The sequence below is a fragment of the Vigna radiata genome, chromosome 1 (genome assembly GCF_000741045.1).
Source record: "Vigna radiata var. radiata cultivar VC1973A chromosome 1, Vradiata_ver6, whole genome shotgun sequence".
Classification (NCBI taxonomy): domain Eukaryota; kingdom Viridiplantae; phylum Streptophyta; class Magnoliopsida; order Fabales; family Fabaceae; genus Vigna; species Vigna radiata.
In genome coordinates, this window is record NC_028351.1 from 32,890,181 (window position 1) to 32,898,430 (window position 8,250).

Below are 8,250 nucleotides of genomic sequence, written 5' to 3' on the forward strand. Positions count from 1 at the left end.
TTATAAAAAAAAAAGTTGTGATTTGGGTTTTTTTTCGAAAACTATAAGGGATGCCAACAACAAATTAAAATAAAAAGAAAGAAAAAAAATAGTTATATATATATATATATATATATATATATATATATATATATATATATATATATATATATATATATATATATATATATATTGATTAAAAATGTTACATTAATATATGTATTAATTTCATGTAGTATATTTAATGATAATTTATATTCATTAATTTATTACATTAATGACATTATCTAAAACTAAATGCATACATTAATTACTTTTTCCTATTTTAAACTTATTTAAAACGAATGTTGCCAAAAGAAATTAATATTAATCCTCTTTCATTGAAATATTAATCTTTTTTTCATCTATATAAGGCAGAGATTCGTAGTGTTTTCTCATTGAGGGCATTGAACTTTAATCAATGAGAAACATAATAGGTTCGTTGTGAAAGATGAAGACGAGGAAGAAGGAGACATAAACTTTTTGAAGAGTGATGAGATTATCTCAAAATCAAATCAAGGAAGTATACCAAAGGTAGTGTTTGATTAATAATAGCTTCTTCTTTTTTTTCATTGTTGTATTTTATTTAGTTAATCTTTGAATTGAAAGTAATTGTATTTTTAAACACAAACCTTTATTATGAATTACAGCATTGTCTTTTGNGANATCATAATGAGTTGGTGGAGGTGTTTTTATGGANATGACTTAATTGTCTCGTCTTATTTCCCCCATTTTCTTGAGCTCCACTTTCATAGATGAAGCTGTTCATGCACGAAAGCAGAGATTATTTTCAACACTGTTCATTGCTTTGACAATTCTCAGGTATTATTTTTGTTCAAAGAATTTATGGTGAGAAAATTACAGAATGATCTCTTTTATCTTTCGGATGACATGCGAATTCAAAGAAATTGCAGAGCTATATGATGGAAAGGATTATAGGAGAATAAGAGAAAAATTTATTGATAATTATACGTGTGATTTTAACTTTTCAATGTAATACTATATTTCATAGTAATTATTATGAAATTAAGAAGAAGAAAAAATCTGAAAGTGTGATTTCAGTTATGAATGTAATATTAATTTGATCTTCAAACAATACTCCAACAAGTTTGATATGAATTAACGTTGTGGACANGATCCATATATGTAACATCATTCTTTATTGAACAGCAAATTGAATCCTTAATCACAAAATCACCATTGAATCTTAAATCCAAAAATCCCAAATCGCGAACTCCATGATGGCCACCTCATAAACACAAGTCACTGTTAGAAATAAACCATCATAGTAACGTTAATGTTGTGTCACCACAAACGTAAAAACAGGACAAATAAGAGGAAGAACATTTACATCAAAACACAAATCAAAACATTTCACGACCTAGATGTACTAGATTTCTAGCCTCGTCATGGTTTATTGAACCGTCAATCCCATAAGCAACTCTTCTATGAAGGATAGGTCACGTAAGCAACAGTTCGTTTAAACATTGGTAACATGTATAATTTGACATTAAGGATTTAAATGACATTATAAAAAAGACCAAATTGAAAATAAATTATAAAATTTTGAATCACATTAAATAACAAAAAAGATGAAGTTGATGAAAATAGAGATCAAAAGAGAATTTAAACCTAATAATAAAAATAAATATTTAGTATTCATCAAAACTTTAATAAACAGAAATTAACATATTTTAATATTAATTTAGTTTGTACTAGTTAGACAATGATAATGACACTAATTTGAAAAAAAATGTTTTTCATATAATATTTCTAATTTTAATAAAATAAAATACACAAAAAACAAATGCAATGGATGGTGGAGACATGTATAGATGAAAGAATGAGAAAGATGAATATGATTGAAGGAGATTATGAGAAAAGTATTGATGAGGGATATTTGTATGAATGAAGTAAATAAGTATAGATGAAGACGGTGAGTATAGTGAAAAAGATAAGTGCAGATAAAAATTATGAACATAGATAAAGAAGATGAGTGTCGGTGAAAATGATGAACGTGAGAAGATTTATGAGTGTTTATGCAAAATATTTATATATAAAGCGACATATCAGAAGATTTGTTCATATTTAAATTTAAACTTTTAGATTAAAATAATTTATAACTTTTTTTCGTTGTCATAAAAATGCACAAATTCACAACATATAAATATTGAGATAATTAAAATTAGTGTTAACTTAATTTATACTAATTCAAATAAATATAAATATTAAGTAAATAATATTAGTTTAAATTAGGCTGATGATAACTCTATTTTCAATTTTTCTTTTAGGTTAATTTAGGCTGATGATAACTCTATGCTAGTCTATGATTAACTGGATTCTTTTACTTATTTAAAAAAGGTTAAAAAGAGATAGTCTCGCCTTAAAGCTAGCTAACTCAAGTCTATTAGCTTTTAACTTTAAGCGAATTCTATTAACCTTGTTAAGTTGATACTAAAACTAATATAAATATTTATTTATTATAATGTTAAAAATAATTAGTGTTGAATTAGATTTATAAATCAATTCTATCAATAATTAAACCATTTAAGAAAACTATTTTTTAAATTTAAAAAAAAAATGATCTCATAGAATTTGCACTGACAGTAATAATATGTGGAAGCTATGGGATGTTTTCTTGGATTGTATTTATAAAGTGATCAAAACCACTTGTCATTTTCTTAAAATTGTTCTCATAGAATTTGCATAATATACAATAAATTAGTGCGCAAAGTAGTTTTTAGTGAAGTTGACCTTAAAACTTTCAAAAGAAATTATGTTTTATGCAAAATAATATTCCTCAATTTTGTCGATGACAAAATTAAGGTATTCTAACTCATACAAAGAAAACGATTTGAAGAGATCCTCACTAGTGATCTCTCTTATACAAATGCCTAATCATAATATGCACTAATACCTTCTCATTTTAGCCTGTAACTTTAACTTTTTATTATTTATTGTGGAATATTGAGTGCTCTAACTGTTTCAGAAAGAATATATACATAGATTTTTTTATTACATATAAAAAACAGTCAAATAATATTATTTATCAAACTCACGAGATTATTTGTGACATCCCAAGGTATATATATATATAGGCATCATCCACTATAATATAATAAAACAGTTTAAGGACACGTAATTAGAATAATAGGATTACAGTCATTCTCTAAAGTGGTTAAGAATTTAAAACTTTTACATAACAAAGTATTTCAAAATAACAATTTAAAATATGGGAATCCAAATGAGTCTAGGTTGTAACATCATCTTCCTCCAAGACCTGCTCTAGGGGTACCTCTTCTACTTCTGCTTACATCCAAGTGGATGATCATTACGAAAAGAAAACACCACACAAGTAAGACATAAACACAAAGCAATGGTGAGCTAATTATATAAAAAACTTACAAAAATAGCATATCATGTACAATAGTAAATTTCAATCAAGACAAGATAGGTCACGCATCCTAACATGTTGTATACTAGACTTAACTCGTCTGGACTTAGAATGATAGTCGAGCTATGGCGGGTCTTGCACTCGTGGTGGCTTATAATACTTGGGCATTGGGTCCTATCCTACCACACTCACAAGGTTATCCTGTTTCGGGCCTTGAGGTATACTAGAAGCCCCCAAGACTAAGACCTCCCGCTACTCCTCACCACATGGTTCAATCTTCTCTACGTGAGAAGAAGGACCATTGGAGTTTCAGGATGACCCTCAAGACTAACCTCCTACTATCATTTTAAACACTAAGAATCTCACCAAGAGATTTCACACTTCGAAACATTCTTCCTTTACTTAGTAACCACATGCTTTTAAAGCTACAATAACCATCCATTATATGGTACAATACACTCCTAATCATGCTTCACAAACCAAACAAATTCAACATAATTCAATACAAAACAAACTCAAAGGGAATAGACTAGACGCAAAACTTTTCGCGAAGCGGACCACATTCGCATAGCTAATCCAGGGTGATTCACATAGCGCACACATATATTTCACCTTGCGAATTACTTCGCCTTGGTAACAGACTTTAGGTCTCTCGTATAGCACACCCAGGTCGCATAGTGAGAGGTTAGACAAAGACCAACCCTCACCAAAGACTCGCAACGCACACCACTCGCCCTTTGAATTAATTTGGCAGAGGCTCCAGGCCAGCCATGGTTGCATAGCGACAGGATTCGCTATGCGAACCCACAAGGCAGAGAGCAATATTCTATGGTCATTCTCAAAGCGCACCTGCTCGCACGACGAATGACCCAAGGTTGAGAGCACTCCCTTGCATGGACTCGCTATGCGAAACAATCCGCATAGTGAGTCCGCATAATTTGCAGAAAACAATTTCTGTAGATTATGCACACACACCCCCTTTGCCAATTCTAGTCCCCTTTCCCAACTTCTAAGACCTCTAATCTGTAATATATATACCTAATTAAGCTTGTCTAGTGCATTATAAACATCCTTAAAGTAATTCTAAAGTGACTTAAACCTAGATTCAACTTTAAACTACTAATTTCATAACTTAGGGGCTAAATTCCAATTCTACCAGTTCTAACCTGTTTCAGTTAAATTTTATGAGCCTAGAAAGTCATAATTTTCCTATTTAAACTACTCAAACCACCCACTTACTCTCTAGACCCCAATTGCCCAAAATCACTACCTTACTTCCCTTAAACTGACCTAAAACACTATCCCAACACTTGACTTCCCATCAAAACAATGTTACAATAGAATCTCTATCCCTAAGCACTTCTTATAAGTCCAATTACAGCAATTGATTTCACACAAATCACTTCATAAACATCACATTCCAATTACAACTTTTATCAGTTCCAAAGCTCAACACGTACAACATATTATACTGAAAAGCTAACATGCAATCCAAACAACTTAACAATTCAAACTTCAGTACACATACACACCATATATCAATTTAAAGAAAATAGCTAGCTGCCCATACCTTGGTGGTTACACAGCACAACTCAAAACACTGCCTCAACAATACCTCTCATAGTAAAACTCACGAGGTCTTACAAATCACCAAATTGTGATAGAAACTTTCTTTAGAGCTAGGTTTGAGATAGAACAACAGAGGGAAAACACCAGACACATGCAACCAGCAAAGGTTGCATGTCTAGGTTTAAGAACAACGGAAAAGGGGCAAGGGCAACTTACCCGCTAAAACCAGAAATTAATCAGATGGATAGAAAGCCCTCGACTCCGGGAATGCGGGGAAACCAACTAATTGACAATGCTATAGTGAAATGAGGATACGGGGTAAAGAGAAGGTAGAGAAGAGAAGAAAGAGCTCTGAAGAGTGATGGTGGCTTTAAGATAAGTAGGATAAGCTTTGAGTCTACGTTTTCACATGTTAATCTTTATTTTAGTAATATTTGCTCAAATCCATTATCTGCTGCCATGTGTGCATCGTCAAAGCTATTATTTTCTCAGACCTTACATTATTACTTTACTTATTTATTTTTTTAACAATATACGAACCTCTCACAATCTTCGTATGGTACTCTTGCAAACTTGTAAGGATAAAAATTCATGTAAATCCCTTTTGTAGAAAAGTCAGCCACGTGAACTTTATTGTAGAATGTGCTTACTAAGACCACATCTACAATCAAAACAAAAGAAAAAAAAATCATTCACTCTAAACCTCAAATTCTAGATTATAAATCCTAGAATCTTATACAATTGTTCTCATATTACTATATAAAAAGTATTAAAGAATAATTATAATTTATTATTTCAAAGAGTAAAGTAACATATATATATACATACAAGGGTTTTATAATTTCTCATCTATTATAGGAATGATAAGTGCAAACATCTGCACAAATTATAATAATGTCTAAATTATAACCAACACAATATTTAATCACCTAATATTTACTAATAGAATATTGGACATATCTTAACACCCCCACTCAAGTTGGTGCGTAGATATCACACATTTCCAACTTGAATAGAGAATCATTAAATAATCTGCTTGACACTCCTTTGGTGAGAACATCAACCAAAACTACAATTTTGATCTTACAAAAGAAAAGAAAATTATTCCAGCTTCAAGCTTCTTTTTGATGAAATGTCTATCAATCTCCACATGCTTTGTTCAATTATGTTGCATAGGATTGTGAGCAATTGCTATAGCCGACATATTGGTCATAAAGCCCAAATCTGATAGCATATTTTTAATCCACAAAAGTTCACATACACCTAGTGTCATACCTCTGAATTTTGCTTCAACATTAGATCTTTCTACTAAAGGTTGTTTTTTACTCCTCCAAGTTACAAAATGCATCAGTGTACCTTTCTACCTTTAAGTTTTCGTGATTTGAGAACAAAATTCCTTTTCCAGGAGTGGACTTCAAATATCTCAAAATCCTTTCGACAACATCCATATGAAGCTTTTGTGGGTCATGCATAAATTGACTAACAACATTCACTACATAGGTAATATCTGGACATGGTGGAGGTGTTTTTATGGACATGACTTAATTGTCTCGTCTTATTTCCCCCATTTCTTTAGCTCCACTCTCATAGATGAAGCTGTTCATGCACGAAAAACAGAGATTATTTTCAACACTGTTCATTGCTTCTCGGGATTATAGGATTATAGGAGAATAAGAATAAGAGAAACATTTATATTGATAATTTGTAAATACGTGTGATTTTAACTTTTCAATGTAATACTATATTTCATAGTAATTATGATGAAATTAATAAGAAGAAAAAGTCTGAAAGTGTGATTTCAGTTATGAATGTAATATTAATTTGATCTTCAAACAATACTCCAACAAGTTTGATATGAATTAACGTTGTGGACACTAATAAGAGAAACATTTATTGATAATTTGTAAATATACNTGTNATTTTAACTTTTCAATGTAATACTATATTTCATAGTAATTATTATGAAATTAAGAAGAAGAAAAAATCTGAAAGTGTGATTTCAGTTATGAATGTAATATTAATTTGATCTTCAAACAATACTCCAACAAGTTTGATATGAATTAACGTTGTGGANANTCAATGTTTATATTACGNATATGTGANACTATNTATTTAGTATAATTATATTAAGAAATTCGTGTACTCTAACGAAAAATATATAAGATTTTGTATATCTCCAATCTAACTAATTCACCTTTTTCTCACTCTAATTGAACAATCAACCATGATAGCAGTATGAATATCTTGTCACCACAAATGAGAAAATACAACGAACCAAAAATGCATATACATCGTGCACACGAATCGGANTATTTCTTGACCTATACGATCCATATATGTAACATCATTCTTTATTGAACAGCAAATTGAATCCTTAATCACAAAATCACCATTGAATCTTAAATCCAAAAATCCCAAATCGTGAACTCCATGATGGCCCACCTCATGAATACAAGTCACTGTGAGAAATAAACCATCATACGTTAATGTTGTGTCACCACAAGCGTGAAAACACAACGAATGAGAAACATATTTAACCATACATAGGAAGAGCACTTGCATCAAAACACAAATCATAACATATAAATATTTAGTATTTATCAAAATTTTAATAAACAAAAAATAACTTATTTTAATATTAATTTAGTTTGTACTAGTTAGACAATGATAATGACACTAATTTGAAAAAAAAAATGTTTTTCATATAATATTTCTAATTTTAATAAAATAAAATACAGAAAAAAAAATGCAATGGATGGTGGAGACATGTATCGATGAAAGAATGAGAAAGATGAATATGATTGAAGGAGATGATGAGAAAAGTATTGATGAAGGATATGTGTATGTATGAATGAAGTAAATAAGTATAGATGAAGACGGTGAGTACAGTAAAAAAGATAAGTGTGGATGAAAATGATGAACAGAGATAAAGAAGATGAGTGTTTGTGAAAATGAAGAAAGTGGGAAGATTTATGAGTCTTTATGGAAAATATTTATATATAAAGCGACATATGAGAAGATTTGTTCATATTTAAATTTAAACTTTTAGATTAAAATAATTTATAACTTTGTTTCGTTGTCATGCACAAATTCATAACATATAAATATTGAGAAAATTAAAATTAGTGTTCACTTAATTTATACTAATTTAAATAAAAATAAATATTAAGTAAATAATATTAGTTTAAATTAGGCGGATGATATATAACTCTATTTTCAATTTTCAATTTTTCTTTTAGTTAGTATAGTCTATGCTAGTCTATGATTAA